Source organism: Miniopterus schreibersii (assembly GCF_964146895.1).
Source record: "Miniopterus schreibersii genome assembly, chromosome: 6".
Lineage (NCBI taxonomy): Eukaryota > Metazoa > Chordata > Mammalia > Chiroptera > Miniopteridae > Miniopterus > Miniopterus schreibersii.
In genome coordinates this window covers 42,959,851-42,981,374 of record NC_138107.1, presented here as the reverse complement: position 1 = coordinate 42,981,374, position 21,524 = coordinate 42,959,851, and positions in this window count along the sequence as shown.

Here is a 21,524-nt window from a genome sequence, read left to right as displayed (position 1 = left end):
CCATATGGCCCACAAAGCCTAATGTATTTACTATCTGGCCCTTTACAGAGAAAGCTTGCTGACACGGGTCTAGAATGCGAATTCCTTCCTAACCAAATGTAAGAATAGAAATCTTACTTGATCTCCCCTGTATCCCTCATCACCAAGAATAGTGTCTATCACATAGCAGGAGCTCATCAATACTGCCCCAGGTTGGGTTCCCAGGGAAGCAAACCCAGATGGAGATTGTCGTGCTGGAGCTTTCTTAGGAGTGTTCCTGCAATGGCCTGGGGGAGGGAAAGGGGCAGGGTCGGGCGGAGGGAGAAGCCAAGCCTCAGTGCAGTCTCAGTGGCAGGCCTTACCTGACCTGGTGGGGAGTTCTAAGGATGGGATGACCCTTCAGAGCTCTCCAAATGAGTTGAGAGGCTGGGCCTTTAGAGTCTCGCTTGGATCTGTCATTGGATGGGGACTGCCCTGGGAAGGAGTTGTGCCCTTAAGGGAAACAGCCTTCTTCAGCTAAAGCTACCCCTGATGTGGTGCTGCCAGTGAGGGCTGTCTGCCTGCAGCACTCCCAAAAGCTGGGGTAATAAACCTTTAATTGCTGGGAGAGTGGAAAGGGGTACACAACATAGCATCCGTCGTAAGTACTAACTGAATGAATGAACGACTGTATGAGTGTGTTCGTACGCACCTGCTCCGATGATAATTCCATTTCTTTTGGAAGTACCATTCAGGAAATTTTATTCTAATAATCTTTCTTTGGGCTTTTCAGTGTGTGTCTTCAGTCTGTGTACACTCAGACTTTGAGACAATAATTGGAATTCAGGTCGTTTGTTGTGAGATGCAGGTAACAGCAGCAGAGGGATGGAGAAGTCAGACAGGGAAGGGGACAGTCGACCCACCGCCCGTGGCAATGCAGCATAGGCGAGAGCTGCTCCAAGTGGGGCTTGGGGAACAGTGCCCACCCAGGCACCACTTGTCACTGAGTTCACAGACCACGGCTGCTACACTTCTACCTCATTCTGAACCGTGGTTTCTGAGCAAGATGAATAGGATTTTTTTCACTCACTCAAAATTATTACCTTTAACTTAAAGTTAAGAGCCAACACCTGGATGGGAAAGTTATACTGGTACTTAAATTCTTCAAGAGCGGTTTGGTGTGAAAATCCCTCCTTGACCCCCAGCGTAGAGGAGCAGGTTTGCCTTTCCCAAACCTTTCTCCGCTCTCGGAGCAGCTGCCGGCAGAAGCTTTCGTTTCCATCACTCTCCCGCCGTGGGCTCCATGCACCACCATCAGCACAAGGGAAGCCCAACGAGAATCTAGTCACTTAGAACAGATCCACCCATTTGGGAGACCGTGACCCGTGACCATGCTTTTCAATCAGAAGGCAGCAATTTTCACATTTTTTCTAGGAAGGGTGAAATGCTTTTCGTGCCAAAGTTAAGTTTTTGTCCTTTGAATCTAAAGATTCCATATTTCTCATTTTAAAACAACAGTTCCTATGGGAACAAAGTATCAGTTTCTCTTAGCAACCACTGCAGCTTTTATAACATAGATAAACTTGGTTTCCACACGAAATACTTTCACTAAGAGCTTATTGTTACTGTAAAACCAAGCTTACCATAACGAAACTTAAAAAAATTCTAAGCAGGATGCAAAATTACGTATGTAGTGTGATAAGTGTGTACAAATAACGTTTGTACAGAACACAAAGACTTCAAAGAAACAACGAAAATATTAACTCTTTATTCTTTGTGTCCATATGTTCTAAATTTTTGTTTTGTGCACAAAATAACTATAGTGCAAAAAAGATAACTCTCAGCACAATATAATTGGATTTTACATTAGAGATGGCGGATGGAAGTGTTATACACCCTAAATTGAGAGTCAGAGCATCATTTTCTTGCTCTGGCTTCGTGACTATATCTCTGGATGGCAAGGAGCAGATCACTTAACCGCTGGCCTGCAGGCTCTTCCCATGGAAAGTGATATCTAAGTTTCTTTTGAACTCTAAAATTCAATGATTCTACAATTCTACTTTCCCACAATAGTTATATGTGTGGGGTTGACCCAATAATGGAACAGTTTACAGATTTTGGAGAACATGAAATCACCAGGGGAATAAGAGATAACAAAGGGATGGCGAGGGTGTGCAGAAAAGGGAACCCTTGTGCCCTGCTGGTGGGAATGTAAATTGGTGCAGCCACTGTGGAAAGCAGTATGGAGGTTCCTCAAAAAGTTAAAAATAAAACTACCATATGACCCGGCGGTTCCACTTCTGAGTATTTATCCAAAGGAAATAAAATCACTATCTGGAAGAGATATCTGCACCCCCATGTTCACTGTAGCATTATTATTTATTTATTTATTTATTTATTTATTTATTTTTATTTTTAAAATATATGTCTTTATTGATTTCAGAGAGGAAAGGAGAGGGAGAGAGAGAGATAGAAACATCAATGATGAGAGAGTCATTGATCGGCTGCCTCCTGCACACCCCCAACTGAGGATCAAGCCCGAAACCCGGGCATGTGCCCTGACCAGGAATCGAACCCCGATCGCCTGGATCCTAGGTCATCGCTCAACCACTGAGCCACGCCCAGCAGGGCTGTAGCATCATTTAAAACAGCCAAGACATGAAAACAACCAGTGTCCATCAACAGGTGAATGGATAAAGAAAATATGATTTTATATAGATAATGGAATATTATTCAGCCATAAAAAGAAGGAAATTCTGCCATTTGCAACAACATGGACGAACCTTTAACATCAGGGCATTCTGTTAAGTGAAATAAGTCATACAGAGACAGATCAGCACTGTATGATATCACTTCTATGTGGAATCTAAGAAAACCTAACTCATAGAAACAGAATAGATGGGTGGTTGCGAGAGGCAGGGGGTGAGACTGGGGGAAATAGATGAAGGGAGTCAAAAGGTAAAAACTTCCAGTTATAAATAAATAAGTCTGGGGATGTAATGTACAGAATAGTGACTATGTACAACAGTTTTTATATATTTTAAAGTTGCTAAGAGAGGTCTTAAAAGTTCTCATCACAAGGAAAAAACCTGTAACTACGTGAGGTAATCAATGTTAACTAAACTTATTCTAGTAAATCATTTTGCAATATATACCTATATCAAATCATTATGTTGTACACCTTAAACTAATACAATGTTATATCTCAATAAAACTTTTAAAAAATTAAAATTAAAATTAAATGAATAAAAGAGAAAACCACCAAGGGAGCCTCTTAAAAACAACAGATGTCTGGGCTGCAGCCTCATAGATTCTCCCTCGGTACGTTAGTCTGGGGCCCAGGTATCTGCATTTTTATACTGGATTTCAGGAGATTCTAATGCAGACCACATCTGAGAGCTGCTGTAATGCCACATTCTTTGCACAAGTCTTGGAAACTTAAAAATTGCCTAATAAAAGAACTATTTGGCACAAGACAATGAGTCTCCTTTGAGACCATCCAACACTAAGCATTACAATTAGAACTTGGGGCAGTTTTTGTCCTAAAATATGTAACTGAGACTCATCTGTTCACCCCAACTGCCTTGTTACGTTAATCTTCTTGGCTCCGTCAGTCCTTCCTCACATCTGGAAGCGGCACTCTGTGCCATCTGTAACCTCCTGTGGAACCCGTCACTGAAACACAACAGACCCCCTTCATGGGTGGGGCCTGGCACGTGGAAAGCAAACCCGCTGCCAGCCTCGCATTCCCTAACACAAGTGACTCTTGTTTTGTCAAGTGCGATGGCAGTGATCTGCTGCCGGCGACGTGAGAACTAACAATAAAGGGTGCAGAAAAAGTAAAACAGCTTGTGTATTATGTTTGAAAATCCATATTCAGAATATGTTTACAAATCGGAGCAAAAGCCCAGCAAGCTTTCATTGGGAAGGTTCTCCCTGAATGTGAAACTGGGATCCGCTGGTGAGCAAAAAGGAAATGTACCCATAGAGGAGTTGCTTATTGAGGGTAAGCACATCTTAGAAATTCACCACAGATGCTTATTGTTAAAAGACAGCTTTTAATTTAATAACAGGAGGAAGCAGTTGAAGGACTGTGTGGTGCTGAGTTTGCTGTGGGGTTGGGTGGGAGAGGTGTTCCTATATTGACGCTTATGCTGTTCCACAGAGGTTCTCTCTAAATACATTATGGGATTAAGGAAACACAAGGTATGAAAATCAGAATGCATAAAACAAAGTGGGTGTAGTGAAACACATTTCAAATGCATTATTACCTGTACAAAAAATTATCTACATAAACTTCGAAGTAGGAATATCCCCTTCAGTATTAAAATATCATTAGTTTGACTGGTAATAGTCTATTTCTTGATCTGGGCACTGGGTATTTGGACGTGTTCACTCTGTGAAAATTTGTTGAGGTGTGAATGTGTGATCTGTGCGCTTTACAATAAGTATATGATAATAGAGCAAAAGAAATTTTGCCTAAAACTCATTAGATTTACAATCCAACGTGCGTGTAATTTTTATGGATGTGAGTCTGCTAGGCCTTCTAGAGGTGGCATGCTAGAAAGTTCAATGAGGGAGAGAAGACGGGAAAAGGTAGAATGAGTTTCTCAGTTCAAATGAGGCCGCAGGAGGTAAGAAAGAAGACTCCAGTCCAGGTGAAGTGTAACCAATGCCAACAAGGTAGCATGGACAGCTAATGTGGCTATTTTTAGGGTGCAGTTGAGCATGGATCTAGGATCCAGGAGATCCCGGTTCAATTCCCAGTCAGGGCCCGGGCTGCAGGCTCGATGATCCCCAGCAGGGGCCATGCAGGAGGCAGCCGATCAATGACTCTCTCATCATCGATGTTTCTCTCTCTCTCTCCCCCTCTCCCTTCATCTCTCTGAAATCAACAAAAGTATATTTTTAAAAAAAGAAGAGGAAGACTAATAGATAAAGATACAGATGTGGGCCATGAAGATAAAAATGAAATCAATGTGATTTCTCTTGCTCCACAACTGGAACAAGTAGTGTGAAATCATAGAAGCCAGGATATAAATACTGAACTGGCCACTTACTAGCTTTATGATGTTGGACATATTTAACCCCTCTGAGCCCTGGTTTATTCATCGTAAAAGTGAGGTAATAAAATGGATTTAATGGGAGTGTTGTGAAGATTAAGTGAACAATACATAAGAAGTACTGGTTCAGTGTCTACCTCAGATAACAGTAATTATTATCATTGCTTCTACCCCAATATGTAAAAAGTTTGAAAAAATAAAATTGTGCTTCCATTTGGAATTACTCAAATTTGTTTAAAGACAAACTTAATTAGGTAAAAAAAAAAAAAAAACACCACATTTTATTTTTCCATGGTAGCACTAAAAATATTTTTAGGACCAGTATGATTCTCACATGCTGAGAGAGTGTGATTGGGCATTTTCCCCTTCTAGTGTTTGAGAATGATGTGGAACATGTTGTCGCCTTCGTAGGCACTAAATGTTGGCACTTAAGCTCTTAGCAGTTAATATAAATCCTGATGTGCATGGCATTCCATTTCCTTTACAACGCTGCCTGAGTAGGATTTATCACCCCTGTCCTGGTGCTCTCAAGAGCATAGACAAGGTGAAAATGGTTTTGTCGTCATGGGAAACTGATTTTGAGCAAACGCTAGCTTTAATTTTTCTACCCAAATCAAAATACAAAGTTGTGTTTCTTCGTTTTAGATCTCAATTCCACTGTGTACACTTAGTTGAATACCTAAAGGTTCAGAATTTTGTGGGTTTTCTCCTATAAACTGTCTCTATCGCAATCCCATGCGGTTCAGTTAACATCAAGTAGATCTGTATCTACAAAAATCTTTGTTAATATATGCAGAAATCTAAAAACATGAAAACCCTTTAAAATAACACGGAAGCCCCGGTTGGGTGGCTCAGTTGGTTGGAGCATTGTCCCGGACACCAAAAGGTTGCGAGATTGATTCCCAGTGAGGACACATACCTAGGTTGCGGGTTCGATCCCTGGTTGGGAGTGCATACGGGAGGCAACTAATCAATGTCCCTCACATCAAAAATATATCTTCGGGTGAGGATTATTAATAATAATAATAATAACATTGGAGCCCAGATTAAACCCACACATGTGTGGAGGTTCGGGGGTTGAGTGACACTTTCCTTCATTTGCCCTGCTGCTGTGAGAGTTGAGACTTGGTGAACTGGAACAAAATTGACAAGGGGAAAGCTTGCCATTTCAAGTCTCCCAGATTAAATCGAAGTCTTGTTTTTAATTTCATTTCCTTTTTTATTTAAAAAAAGAACTTGTTATTCACATTTTGAAATTATGTAAGTTAACTGTCCCAGTGCTGTCTCTCTGCCTGGCTGCTCATTGGATCAAACACAAATGTATTATCAAAAACAGCTCATCATGGGCAGCTCAACACAATCATTGGTGTTGGTTGACGAGGGCTCTAAAGGAATGAAATAACCAGTACCTGAGAATCCCCTACCCAGCACTATACAAAAAAATCACCAAGATTTTTATACTCAAGTCCATTGCATGCATAGGAAAACAAGGGCAGGAGTTTAGTCCCTATTTTAAGAGGAAAGCATGGGGGAAATGGAATTAGTCTTTGATTTGAGCAAAGATTCCATGCTAACTGCTCTGGTGCTAACCTTGACTCTATTATTGAGTCTTTGTCATTCTCAGCTAGCCTTTGTGACTCAGTTTCACCACCTGTGACACAGGAATAACATATGCATGCTTTACCTTCTGCAATTGCTGTACCCTTGACAACTTGTGTAAACAAAATTATGGAAAATAAAATTACATGCTTTGAATATGGTAGAAAAAATTAATATTTAAGAAACCCGAAGATGAATCCTTTGGTCAAGTAATTCTTTTAAACACTACTTTAAAAATATATTCAATTTTTAGTATTATATTCTTTAAAACTAGGACCCATTTAAAAAGGGAAAGTATAGTGATTTTAGGGGTGTTCAGTAATGAGTCAGGCCCAAGATTTCTGAATCTCCACCGTGTTCCTCTTTAGTTCCTGCTGCAGCTCTGGGGTGGCCACAGAGGGTCTGTAATTACAAAATGATTCTTTAGGCAATAAAAAAACCCCTTTGTGTTCTTGGGAGGATTAAAAGAATGGGAAATAGAAGTGAGAGCTGGAGAGATGGGAGGTAAGGAGAAGAGGTAGGACTAGGGCTGATGAAGGAGTTTGGAGCAGAATTGGTAGAAAGCTTGACATGTTTGAGGAACTATAAGATAAATATGATGGAAAGATGGCGAGTGAAGGGGAGAATGACCCAAAGTAGGAGAGAGGCAAGGGCCTGGTTACGCAGGCCTTACAGGCCGTGACATAATGCTTACATTTTATTCTAACTTCAATGGGAAGCCATTAAGGGTGCCATAACACAATTCATGTTTTAAGAAAATAATTTTACTGACACATGAGGATAGATTGGAGGTAGGCAAGAGCGATGCAAAATAAATTTTGAATGTAGAATTGTCACGTGTAACCAAAAGATTGAATATAGGGAAGTGCAGGGTAGGCAGGAATCAAGGGTGACTCCCGGGTTTCTGGAATGAGTGACCCAGTGCCATTTGCTGTTCCCTTTCTTTCTCTACAGCCTTTTGGACACAATCTCATTAGTCTTATTGCTTTAACTAAAACTGTATTCATGATTTCCTCTCAGCTCTATCCCTGCTCCTGAATTCCAGATCTGTATTTCCAACTGCCTGCTGTACACCGTATGCGAATCTCCTTCCTTTCCTTTCTCATATCCAAAACTTGGGAACACAGGTTTGATGTTGCTCCCCAACATCAGAACAGTTTCCAAGCACTGTGAGGCTTTGCCTCCAAAACAGCCACCAGTCCTATCCCTGTTTCTGTTCCCTCTGCCCATTCCTCATCCAGGCCCCTGCCCTCCTGCTTAGACTACTGCTAGGATCTCGTACCTTGTCTCCCCCCCACCCCCATCCGCTCACTCAATCCATCCTGCACACTCTTCCAACTTGCTCTCCCCAAAGGGAAAAAATCCCATTTTTTCATTCCCGTGCTCAAGAATTATCAATGGTTCCCTATTGATGAAGAAATTAAGCACAAACATCTATGCCTGGCACTCAAGATCCTCTGCCCCATAAAATGGGCATATTTTAAGACTATTGTCCACGGAGGTGATGTGACATTTGAACATTTGGCGAGAACAGGCAGAAGGGGATCGGTGTTTGGGTTGGATGTGAGCAAACTGAATATGCGGCTGGGCAGGAACTGCTCCTCCTCCAGAAGGTTTTTCACTAAAACTTAGTTCATATCAAAATTAGACCCATCCCAGCTCAAGAGAAGTGCCCCAAGGGAACTGTAGTGGACATCACCTATATATGTCTGCCGGGCACCCCTCCTCCTCTCAAGGCATGCCCATCATGGTTTTAATCACCCTTTCCTAATGAAGGGTCCATGGCACGGGCAGATGACCCAGTAGGGCTGATCAGGGCTTTGATATACAGACCCGAGAGAGAAAGTGTCGTTGCGCCTCGCTGGAGATAAGGGCCGTGAGAGCCTGGAGCTGCCAGTGGCCACCTTTCCCTTGCTTGCACATAGCAAGCACTTGCTTGAGAAGGAGGCCAGCAAAGAGGAAAATGGGGCTGAGAGAAAGTCAGAGACCGTATCATCTGAGTCCTGTGCCAGCAGCACCCCTGAGCTTCTCAGTTACACAAGCCAAACAGGTAATATCCGAATGGTGCCAGAGGAAGGAAATGCAAAGCATTCCAACCCACCCTTCTTATCCCAGTGAGCCAGTGTTTCATGTCGCCTAAATCTGTCCTCTGCCCAGGGGTGCTCTTTGTCCAGTGCCATCCACCCCGGCCCCGTGCCTCGCTCAAGCCAGGAAAGGGCCCACTGCTGCTTCCTTACACCTACCACCTCCTGGGGACATCTGCGCAGGCAGAGCCCCTGGCTCCTCTAGGCCCAGCCCGGGCATCCCTGCCGCCCTGGAGCTTAGGGAAGCGCACGTGGCTGCTTTGCTGGCTCTACTCTCTCAGTCATCAAACTGCTACCCACCAAGTGTTCCCCAGTGGATTATTTTAACCCTGAGTATTAACTATCTGGAAAACATTTTGGGCCCGTTCAAGGCAAAAGTGGTGCTATTATACCACAGAGTTGGATACAAAATATAACCGTATTTATTTGAGATCAAAAGCAGGAGCATTGTGTCGCACAACAACCCCCCCCATACACACACACACACACACACACACACACACACTGATCCATAAAACTTTGAATTAGTAAGGTCTGGATTATATGATGTTTTTACAATGGGATAGTAACATGTGTGTGTTCAGCTAAAGAACAGCAATTGCTTTGAGTTATGATTTTGAAGAAACCAGAGTAGACTGAAGCAATTTTATTGCATTCGGTTATATACTTGGGCCAGGTTCTCTCCGTACCAAACTCACTGGGTGGGCACAGTATGGCTTCGGATCAATATTGACTCTTCCAGGCCACGACAGTTACTGTTTTGGAATACTAAACATGACACCAGTGGCCCAGTGGCATTAATGCCCCTTCCAAAAGTGCCCAGTTTTCTCTTGGAAGTAATCTCAGCAATGAAAGTCATTTCTGATACGCAATTAGGACATATCAAATCAAGGCATGTTATTTAAGGTTTTACACTGTTAGGAGAGACGCAGCAGGGATTACCCATTAAAAAGCATCTATGAAAAACTTCTGCTGCTATTATGGAAACAGTGGGCAATATTCAAATGGAGGCAACTCAGCCATTTAAAGAAATGTGTTCTTACTCATAAAATGTCACTGTTCTACAGGCCTGCCTTTCCTATTAATGTGATGGAGATGATGTTAATGATAATTTAGTTACTTTTTAAGAGCAGCTGAAGTCTTACTAAGAAAGGCAGCTAAAAAGGACACAGCAGTATTATTCTGAAGCTGTGAATCATTATTTATCTGTGTGAAGTCAATGGCACTTACATCTATATAAGAATAAACCACAAAAATATAGACTTAGATAACATCACCAGATGTCCCCTGAACACCCTTCTGCTCCATTACTTTTCAGACCCTGAGAAGACAAAAGGTAAAACACACCAGGGCTAGAAGTTTAATGTGTATGTCGGGGAGGTCTCAAGTCACTATTGCAGAGAACTGCTCATGTTTGAAGTCGGGATGTTTTGAGATACTGATCACTGCGTTTACCCACCAAGAGCGCCTCTAATGAGAGAGTGCGCTACACACATCAGCTGCTGAGGGGAAAGGCTTGGTGACCATGCTGTGTTCCTTGTGATACCCTCCGCCTCTCCCTATCCCTTCTCCAACTTGGAAATGGTTGATTGGACCAGGGGTCCCTGACTCACCCAAGACTGGCCACCAACCTGGGCTAAAAGTAAATTGGACCAATCAGAGTTCTCTCACAAATGCGAGCTAAGAAAGACCTAGTATATAAGAAAAGAGGCAATAGGAGCTAAAGCTGGAAAGTTGTGTATAAGTCATAAAGAAAAGTTAGAGCCTTAAAAAAAGTGACATTTGCTCCTAAAATTACTAGGCAACAGAAATTATGGGCATAAAGGCTGTCTTGGCTGGGCCCTGAGCTGAGGCTCAGACTCGGACTTGTAGGTGGGGTAAGAAGGAGCCCCAGAGACCCTCTGCCCACTCGCAGAGTTTGCCCTTCAATGAGCATCTAGCTATATTCCTCAGTTTTCCTGGGGTTACAAATGCTCAAACATGTCTGACAAGCCAGAGCAGGAGAGCAGGACAGTAATGGAGGCTACATGGCTGGAAGCAACCTCAGAATGTCCCAGTAGAAAAAAAAACAACCCAGTAAGGTAGGCTGGAAGAAGCCACAGGACTTGGGTATCGGGAGAGAGAGTGGCTTTAGGTTCAATCGGAGGCTCTACCTGAAAGCCACAGGCTCTCCTTCACAACTGGAATAACCATAGCATTTGCCAAGGTAAGCACCTCCTAAAATCACCCAGACAGAGCAGACTAGAAGGAGAAGGCATTTTCCTAGGAGAGAGGTGTGTGCAAGTAAGTGAGCAGATGTCCTGGAGTATATCAGAGGCCAGGGCTGGTGAGCACCATTGTGAAGCAAATTGGGCTCCTGCAACTACCAGACCTCAATGAGGGCTACAGCGGCATCCAGAATGAAGGATGGCAGAGCCACAGACGCCGTGATGGTTAATTGTCAACATGACTGGGATAAGGAATGTCCAGGTAGCTGGTAAAACATTATTCCTGGGTGTGCCCGTGAGAGTGTTTCCGGAAAAGGTTAGCATTTGAATCAGCAGACGAAGGAAAATCAATGTTCCCCTGTGTGAGTGGGCATCGAGGGCCATCCCTTGAATTGGGGCTATCGAGGGCTTGAATAGAACAAAAGGGCAGAGGAAGGGTGAATTTGCTCTCTCTCCTAGGGCTGGGACGTCCATCTTCCCCTGGCCCGCAGACACTGTGGCTCCTGGTTCTCAGGCCTTCAGTCTCGAACTGAATTATACTGCCAACTTTCCTGGTTCTCCAGCTTGCAGAGAGCAGATGGTGGGACTTCTCCGCTTCCATAACCATGTGAACCAACTCCTATAATAAATCTCCTCTTACATAGATCTATAGATCTAGATCCTGTCGATTCTGTTTCTCTGGGAAACCCTGACTAATACGGAAGCTAAATGAGTAACCTCCCCACACATCCCATAAGAAGGCATAGAGTTGAGGTTTTGCCACTTGGTAAGTGGTGACAATAAATAATAATGGATCCAGGGATGAATTACTCAAGATTCATCCCGGTACTCAGGCTGAGGGGGCTAAGGGGCATCAGGATTCCCTGAGAAAGCTGGTCAGTAGTGAGGAGAATGGAGCAGAGACACTCAGAGAAAAGCGGACACCACACAGCCCTTGAAACACAGATTCTAAGACTGTTGACAGCGTTGGAATTCCAGTTTCAAAGTGAGTCCATATGTTTCTTACCATAACTTTCCCCACCCCTTACATGCAGTGCCTTGAATAGTTCTCCACTTCTTGCAACTGAAAAAAAAATCTAATTAAACAAGAAAATGAAAATACCCAAGGTAGAAATATCATCATTTCTTTGACCTCCAGCAAATCACCAAGTTGTTGGTAAGTGTTTGCACCTGTCACTGGTGCTCTTACCCTTTTCCTGTCCTGTGACCTCTCCCTCCCTGTCCTTGGGCCTGTCCTGATAACTGGTCCATGTTCATCACCAGCTGGCATGTGCCAGGCTGCTCACCTCGGGTCTGAATCAAGTTCAGAAGGGGTCTAGAGCTGAGGAAAGTATATTTAATCAAGCACCGAAGATGTTCAAGATGCTTTGCTGGTTGCTATTACACTGTCTCCTTGACTCTTTTACGACTACACAAGTGGAGTTATAAGAGCAGCTTTATCTATGAGGAATCTGAGTTCATCAAAGCTAAATGACGTATATGGGGAGTCGTAGAGCAGAAATCAGAACATAGGTCTTTAGGCTGCCACAGCTTGTGTTAGCTGTAGCAGGCCACCCCCAGCTGTGAGTGCAGGGATCTAGGTTGATCACCGAGGACTTAAACCTACTTGCTGTGGATCGTCTGTTGCACTCCCAAGGCAGTGCTCCTGGGAGCAGAGAGGAGAGGAGGAAAAGAGGTAGAAATGCAGGGGCAAATAACTGCACAGGTGTGGGAGAAAAAGAGAAGCAAAAAAACAACAAAAAAACTAGCAGATAAGGTGTCAGCTAAGTGTGATATTCCACAGGGATGACAGCGTCTGTGGGGGAGACGGAGCCCTTCAAAGGGAGCCGGAGTCTCACCTTGGGCCTCCCCACTTTAAAGCTACCAGCCAACAAGGCCAATCTGGTTTCTGTTCTCCACTCCCACCAAAATAAAAGGCACAATCAAAATTAAAATAAAGCGAGGCACCAAATCTGAGAGCAGTTGAGTCTAGAAAGCAATCCTTGGCATTTTGTCAGAGATAAAGTATGAGTTTCCGTTTTTAATTTGGGGAAATTTCATATTGCACAATTTACTCTTTCCCCCACAGCCGCCAGTACCATTCGGACTCCATTTGGTATCTGGACCAGACCCAAGCATTTACTGGCAGAGGCTACATTTACTGGTTGGGGCAGCATTGCTTATTGAAAAGAAGAACAGGTTCTGGAGCTGGACTTCAAGTTCAAACCCTGCCTCTGGTGCTTGACGGGGTGTGTCTTTAAGAAAGCACTCCACTCCTCTGTGCTAGATTCCCACTTCCCAAGGTGGTGGTGGAGATAAATCAGGGTGACTAACCCTCTTATTTTGCCTGGGATGGAAGTGCTTCCCAGGATGCTGGACTCTCAGAGCTAAAACTAGGAAAGTCCTGGGCAAACTGGGAAGAGTTAGTTACCCAAAGATAAAATAAGATATTGCAGCGGAAGCACTAAAACAGTGAGTACTCAACAAGTGTTAGCCATTGATACTATGTGAATCTGCTGTGCATATGACTATTGTCGTGGTCATTGTTTCCCCTGAACTTGTCGTGGTCATTGGAGGTCTGGAACTAGGATCCTGGCCTTTTTTGAAAGAAGAGACCACTTCAGTTTCTCCGCAGTCCTGGAATCACTTGGAAACAAGGTGAAAATGAGGGTGGTGTGCCTGTGCTGACAGCGAAATCTGTGCCCAGAGGCAGGGTGAGCCAGACTCCAGACTCTTCTGGCCTGGAATAAATTCCCCTCACCCTCCCCTAATGCCCTCCCCACTCTGCAATGGGAGAACTCGGGCCATGCTGGCTGCCTGGCTGGTCCACACTGGAGATCTAGAAACAGAGCTTGATCTACTGAGTGAATGCTTTCAGTCTTTGGAATCGGATTTCCCCTAAGAGCTCCAACTGAATTTCTTTCCCTTTTTTTCTTTCTTCTTTTTTTCTGAAAGAGAAAGGAGAGAGAGAGAGAGGAGAGAGAGTGAGAGCGAGGAGAGAGAGAGAGTGAGAGAGGAGAGAGAGAGAGAAGGGGAAGAGAAACACTGATTTATTGTTCCACTTATTTATGCATTCATTGGTTGATTCTTAAATGTGCCCTGACTAGGGATCGAACCCATAACCTTGGCATATCAGGACAATGCTCTAACCAACTGAGCTACCTGGCCAGGGCCACCAAGTGAATTTCTGAAAAATGAGAGGACCATCCCTGCACACTGTGGATGCATCCTGGGAGGTTTTATCCCTGAAGGGCTTATGAATTTCCTCACTGCCTGGTCTCAGCTATAGGAGAGAATTTACATAGGAGCCACTTTAGTGCAGGGCTTAAGTACTTAGGGATCCTCTGTGTGATCATGGGCAGCTTATCTTCTTTAAACCTCTGGTCCCACAGTTGCCAAGTTGAGATAAGAATTGCTAAGCACTTACTATGTGCTAAGTATCTGACAATTTCTCTTTTTTTCTTTTTTAATTGGGCAATTAAATGTTTCATTAACGTAATTCAATTAGTTGTGACTTAATATATGAAGGAATTCCATTTGCTACTGACAGAAAGTATCAAGATTTTCAGTTAGGAATGTTCAGTCCTCTTGTCAAAAAACATCTAGCATGATAATAATTTTTAATTTACAACTTGTAACATTTTAATCAAATGAATACAAACTGCACTTAAATAATATTTTTATTTTGTTCACTTATTTAGTCTATTTTTCTTTATTTGAAAGGTTTGTTTTATGTATGTTGAGGGTATTTTATTAAGTACATAAACATTTAGAATTGTTATATATTCCTGGTAAATTGACATACAATATCTTAATTAATCCTCAGGATAAACCAAAGGGGTATACATTTTAGGAATCACATACTGTATAGGAATCTGAGGCACAGAGACAAGTAGCTTGTCCAAAGTTACACAGTTTGCAAGTGACACAATCACATTTAAACTGGGTAAGTCTGACTCCAGAACTCGAAGTTTCAATTATGACTCTGCACCCACCTCACTGACTTATTGTGAGACAAAGGAACAAATAAAAAGACACTTAGCATATGATAAGCACTACATAAATATTAGGGGCTATTTTCTAAAGGGGGGAGGGCTGAAAAGATAGTGAAGGCAAAATCTTCATTCACATACAAGAATAGACAGTAAGTCTACTAAGCCAGCCTGACACTGTTAGAAAATATTAACACATTTTTATTGAACATGTATTCAGTGACTACTGCTATAAAAGGAATGTGAGATGCAGCTGTGAGCAAAACCAGACACTATTTCTACACTCCTGAAGCTTACAGCTCAGAGAAAGAGATAAAAATTGAACAAATCATTCCACTCAAAAAAAAAGGGGAAATAAATGAACAATCCAAAAAATAAAATTAAGAAAACAATTTCATTTACAAGAGCATGAAAAGAAAAAAATACTTAGGCATAAGCTTAGCCAAGGGGGCAAAGACTTGTATATAAGAAAACTACAAAACATTGCTGAAAGAAATTAAAGACACAAATAAATGGAAAGATATCCCGTGTTCATGGATTGGAAGACTAAAGATAATGCTACTCAAAATGATCTACAGATTTAATGCAATCTGTATCAAAATCCCAATGGTGTTTTTTGCAGAAATGGAAAAATCCATCCTAAATTCATATGGACTCTCAAGGGATCTCAAAGAGCCAAAACAATCTTAAAAAGAAAGACAAGGTGGGAAGTCTCATGCTTCCTGATTTCAAAACTCATTACAAAGCTACAGTAATCAAAACAACGTTGTACTGTCATAAAGACAGATATGTAGACCAAGGAATAAAACAGAGAGCCCAGAAATAAACTCTTGTATACATGGTCAAATGTATTTTGACAAGGGTACAAACACCATTCAATGGGGAAAGGACAGTCTTTTTTACAGATAGTGTTGGGAAAACTGGATATCCACATGCAAAAGAATTAAGTCGAACCCTTACACCATATACAAATTTTTATTAAAAGTGATCAAAGATCTAAGCATAAGAGCTAAAATTATAAAACTCTTAGAAGAAACATTGAGGGGAGCTCCTTGATACTGGATTTGGCAATCATTTCTTGAATATGCTATCAGAAGCACAGGCAATAAAAGTAAAAATAGGTACATTGGACTAAACCAAAATTAAAAATGTCTGTATATCAAGGGACACAATCAACAGAGTAAAAAAAGCAACCTACAGAATGAAAGAAAATATTTTGCAAACCATATATCTAATAAGGGGTTAATATCCAGAATATCTGAAGAACTCCTCCAACTCAAAAATAAATCAATAAACAAAATAACCTGATCGAAAAATGTGTTAAGGGCTTTAATAGATCTTCCTACAAACAAGACATACAAATGGCCAACAAGCCTATGAAAAAGTGCTCAACATCAAATGCAAATCAGAACCACAATGAGTTATCACCTCACTCTCATCAGGATGGCTACTATCAAAAAGCAAACACAAAAATAACGAGTGTCAGTGAGGATGAGGGAAAACTGGTACCTAGCATAGTCAAATTCACAGAGAAAGAAAGTAGAAGAGTGGTCGCTAGGGGCTGAGAGGAGGAGGGAAAGGGGAGTTGTTTAATGGGTATAGAGTTTCCACTTTACAAGATGAAGAAAGTTCTAGAGATGGATGGTAGTGATGTTTGCACAACAGTGTGAACGGACTTAATGCTATGGAACTGCACACTTAAAATGGTTAAAATTTTATGTTACATATATTTTACTACAATTTTAAAAATAAATTTAAAAAAGGAGAGTGGAATATGGTTGTAATAAATCCTGCAAAGGATTCAGGCCGAAGGTTCGTATAAATCAGATCTGACCTGGGGATTGGCGAGGAAAGCTTCGTTACGCTGAGAGCAAGGTGAGCACAGGTTCTTGGGGAAGAAAAGGGCACGCAGGACAGTATTTGCAAACTCCTGTGAGGTGAGGGGATCTGCACTCACTCGGGATGCTTTATGAATTACTGACTAGGTAGAAACACTTGGTTTCACCTGGTTACTTCTGTTTTTTGTTTGTTTGTTTGTTTGCTTGAGACATAACTTACATAGAGTGTGCAAATCTTAAATGAACAGCTTATTACATTTAGTACCAAGGAACAGTCTAAAGAGGTACTGTCATGCTTCCTTTTCCCCTTCCTCCCCTTTCCCCTGGAGGGGGGAGGCTGAGGACACGTCCGCAGGGAGCCGCTCCAAGTGTAAGGAGACTAAAGAGATATGACAACTAAATACTATCACCCGTGATCCTGAATTGAATCTTGGACCAGAAAGGAAAAAGAGATATTGTTGGGACAGTTGGTGAAATGTGAATAGGGCCTGTGGATTGGATGGCAGAGCTACATCAGTGCTAACTTCCCGATTTGCATGCTGCGTTGTGGTCTTGTAGGAGAGGGGGACTGCCTTTGAAAACATGCTCTGATGCATTTAGGGGTTGACTGGCAGTATGTTGAAAACCTGCTTTCAAATATTCAGAAAAAAATAATAATAATGAGTGGATAGATAGATGATAGATTAGATAGATGATAGATGATAGATAGATAGATGATAGATAGATAGATGATAGATAGATAGATAGATAGATAGATAGATAGATAGATAGATAGATAGATAGATAGATAGATGATAGATAGATGATAGGTGATAGATAGATGATGATAGATGATAGATAGATAGATAGATAGATAGATAGATAGATGATAGATAGATAGATAGATGATAGATAGATGATAGATGATAGATAGATGATGATGATGATGATAGATAGATAGATAGATAGATAGATAGATATAGATAGATAGATGATAGATGATAGATGATAGATGATAGATAGATAGATGATAGATAGATAGATAGATAGATAGATAGATAGATAGATAGATAGATGATAGATAGATAGATAGATAGATAGAGATAGATATAGATGATAGATAGATAGATAGATAGATAGATAGATAGATAGATAGACAGATGATTGATAGATAGATAGATAGATAGATAGATAGATAGATAGATGTAGATAGGGAAGGAAGGAGGGAGGGAAAGGGGACACAAAAATGTTAAAATATTAATAATTGGGATATCTGGGTGGAGGTGTTTTGAGAGTTCTGTGTATTAACTTTCCCAAAGTTTGGAATTACTTCAAGATAACTTATTTTTCTAAAGGTATTGTCTATGATTGAAATGAACCCTCAGGTGAGACAGTAGTAGATAACAGAGGTGAGACCACAAATGAAAAGAAATATTTTGTCTATCACTGAATTTAAAAAATAAGTTAGAGAGAAAAGAATTTTTAATGTTCCTTTAGCTCTCTCCAGTGTGAAGAAGGCTATCCTGTAAATAACTCGCTTGTGGTTACAGTCAATTCATTAACCAGCATTCTGATTCGGCATCTGCTTTGGTTAACAAGAACTGGTCATCAGATCTGGGAATACAGGTCGCTGTTCTGGACCATGGCCCAGCACCAATCCTGAGACACATCCTGTACCCACCCACCTCCCTGACACCGCCTTGTCTAGATTCTGAAAGTTAAGGATGAAGGAAACCTACCAACAGGATCTTGCCTGCAGTGACGACAGACCTAGGCAAAGCTGTAAATCCAGAAGGTGCTGAAGTGAAACTGGAACAAACACTGAGCACCTCAATGTCTTCATCCATCTGCAAAATCAGCAAAGGCCCCATTCAAGTCTGGGCATGAACCTCTGGGTTTCCACACACACCTACTACCTCTAACGCAGTGAAGTGAGGGCCTCAGTGTGTGGTGCTGTGGGAGATTTATGTAGGAAGCACCTTGGGAAAATGGAGCGAGAGAGGAGGCCCGGATCTCTGATTCACACAGGTGCGGTGCCGGGTGAGCACACGTGGGGACAGGACAGCTGTGCTGACCAACACAGAGCAGTTACACCGTTCAGGTTGGATGCCCTTGTGTAATTATATCACGTAAACAGGTTTGTTTGCTTTTTTTAATAGATTAGAAACTGCAAGTATAGTCTTATATATTTTTGGGGAAATGGCTATAGGATTAGTGAACTCAACTTATGTGCCTCTCAAAAAATCAGAAGCTGGGCTGAGAAAAATAATTTCAAGTACATTTTTATCAGAACAAAATCATCAAGGCTTTCTTTTCACAGTAATTAAAAAACTGTCATATTACTTCTGTCCATAGCCCCACGTTCTCAACTTTCTTAAGCAAAGTAATGATAGCTGAACATGATCAGTTTATTGACTAAACATCTTTTTGAGGTGGGCAGAATGAAGTGGCAGGCATTCAAGTTTTATATACTTATTTAAGAAAAAGCGAGGCATCATAATAAGCTCTGAGGGGGAAAAGGTAACATTGTTAGAGTTATATTTTTAAAGGGAAAAGCAATATTGTTATTACTACTACTATTATTATTTTGCTTACCTAAGCTTTGAACTCATCACCTCCTTCCCTGTTTCCCAGGTGGAAAAAAAAAAAATTAAAAAACCCAGCTCTCAATCCCAAATTCCTTACCTCTCATCCCTAACTCATTCCAGACCTTCAACATTTGAGTATCATCCTATCTTTGATTTTTCCTGTAATCCAGCTTTCAAGTTTCATTTTTCAGAGTAGAAATCTAGATGATCCTTACTCTGTTCCCCAAATTATGTTTAACTTTCAAAATGAGTACAAAATGTCTACCTTTCTCCTGCCTACTCACGGCTACCCCACCTGGAGTTGCGGATTCTCACCCTGATTCTTCCTGCACATCCAGTGCTCCTGATCTTACCTGCTCCATGCCTTTGTCTCCAGCCTCTTCCTCCACTCACATTCCTGCCTCCCCTCCTCTCTCCATCCCTCCAGGGACCCACTTCTCCCATTCATTCTCCCCTCCCTCCATCCCCCACAGTGGGTCGAGAACTCCCTGATGTCCAACCAGACCTTTCCTGGTCATGGGATGCTGTCTCCAGGCCCCTCTTCCTTGCTCTCCTTGACTTGCATGTCTCTGGATCTTCTCCCATCCTGAATGCTCCATTCCCATCTTCATCACAAATCCCTCTCCCTTTGACCACACCCATCGGCAACACAGCTGTTCCTCAAAGTTCCAGCCTTGGCTCCCCTGCCTTCTCACTTCACTCTTTACCAGAGGGACTTTAGTCTCCTCCTGTGTCCCAGGATTGCTTCTTGTTTCTTTCTCTCTCTCATCTCCCACATGCAAAAGACTCCTAAACCCTGACCATCTCTCAGTCCACCTTTTGCCTCTCAGGCCCAGTTCCATTCACTGCCGTGGTTTGGGCTCTTGTCACTGTATTTCTGATATCATCTCCAGCCTCTTCAAGCCCATTTCCATAACTAGTACTGCGTTCTTCTAAAACCAAATCTGTTTATACCTCTTTGACAACTGGAAATCAGTCAATAAAAGCCATCTAAAACCTTTTTAGTTTGATGTAGTCCCATTTGTTTATTTATTTCTTTTGTTTCCCATGCTTCAGGACATATATCCAAAAAAGATATTGCTGAGTGATGTCAAAGAGTTTACTGCCTATGTTTTCTTCTAGGAGTTTTATGGTTTCATGTCCAACATTTAATCCATTTTGAATTTATTTTTTGTATATGGTGTAAGAAAGTCATCCAATTTTTTTTCGCAGTTTTGCCAACACCACTTATTCTCTTTACCTCATTGTATAACCTTGCTTCCTTTGTCATAGATTAATTGGTCATAGAAGCGAGGATCTATTTCTGAGCTCTCTAATGGATTCCATTTAACTATGTATCTGTTTATATGGCAGTACCATACAGTTCTTATTATTGTAGCTTTGTAATATAGTTTAATATCAGGGAGTGTGATCCCTCCTTTGTTTTTTCTCAAGATTTATTTGGCTATTCAGGGTCTTTTGTGGTTCTATATAAATTTTAGGATTAGTTGTTCTAATTCTGAGAAGAATGCCATTGGTATTTTAGTAGGGATTGCATTGAATCTGTATATTATTTTAGGTAGTAAGGACATTTTAACAATATGAATCCTTCCAGTCTATGAGCAAATTATACCCTTCCATTTATTTGTATCTTGTTCAATTTATTTCTTCAATGTCTTAAAATTTTCAGAGTACAGATCTTTCACCTATTTGGTTAAATTTATTCCTAGGTATTTCATACTTTTTCATGCAATTGTAAATGGGACTGTTTTCTCAATTTCTTTTTCTGATCATTCATTGTTGATGTACAGAAATGCAACAGATTTCTGTACATTGATTCTGTATTCTGTAACTTGACTGAAATCACTTATTAGTTCTAATAGTTTTTTGGTGGAGTCTTTAGGGTTTTCTCTATACAGTATCATATCATCTGCAAATAATGAGAGTTTTACTTCTTCCTTTCCCATTTGGATGCCTTTTCTTTGTCTTGTCTGATAGCTTCAGCTTAGGACTTCCAATACTATGTTGAATAGAAGTAGTGATAATGGGCATCCTTTTCTTGTTCCTGATCTTAGATAAAAGGCTTTCAGATTCTTACCATTGAGTATGATATCAGCTGTGGGTTTGTTATATATGGCCTTTATTATGTTGAGATATGTTTCTTCTATACTCATTTTGTTGAGAGTTTTTATCATAAAAGGATATTGAATTTGGTCAAATGCTTCGTCTGCATCTATTGAGATGATCATACGGTTTTT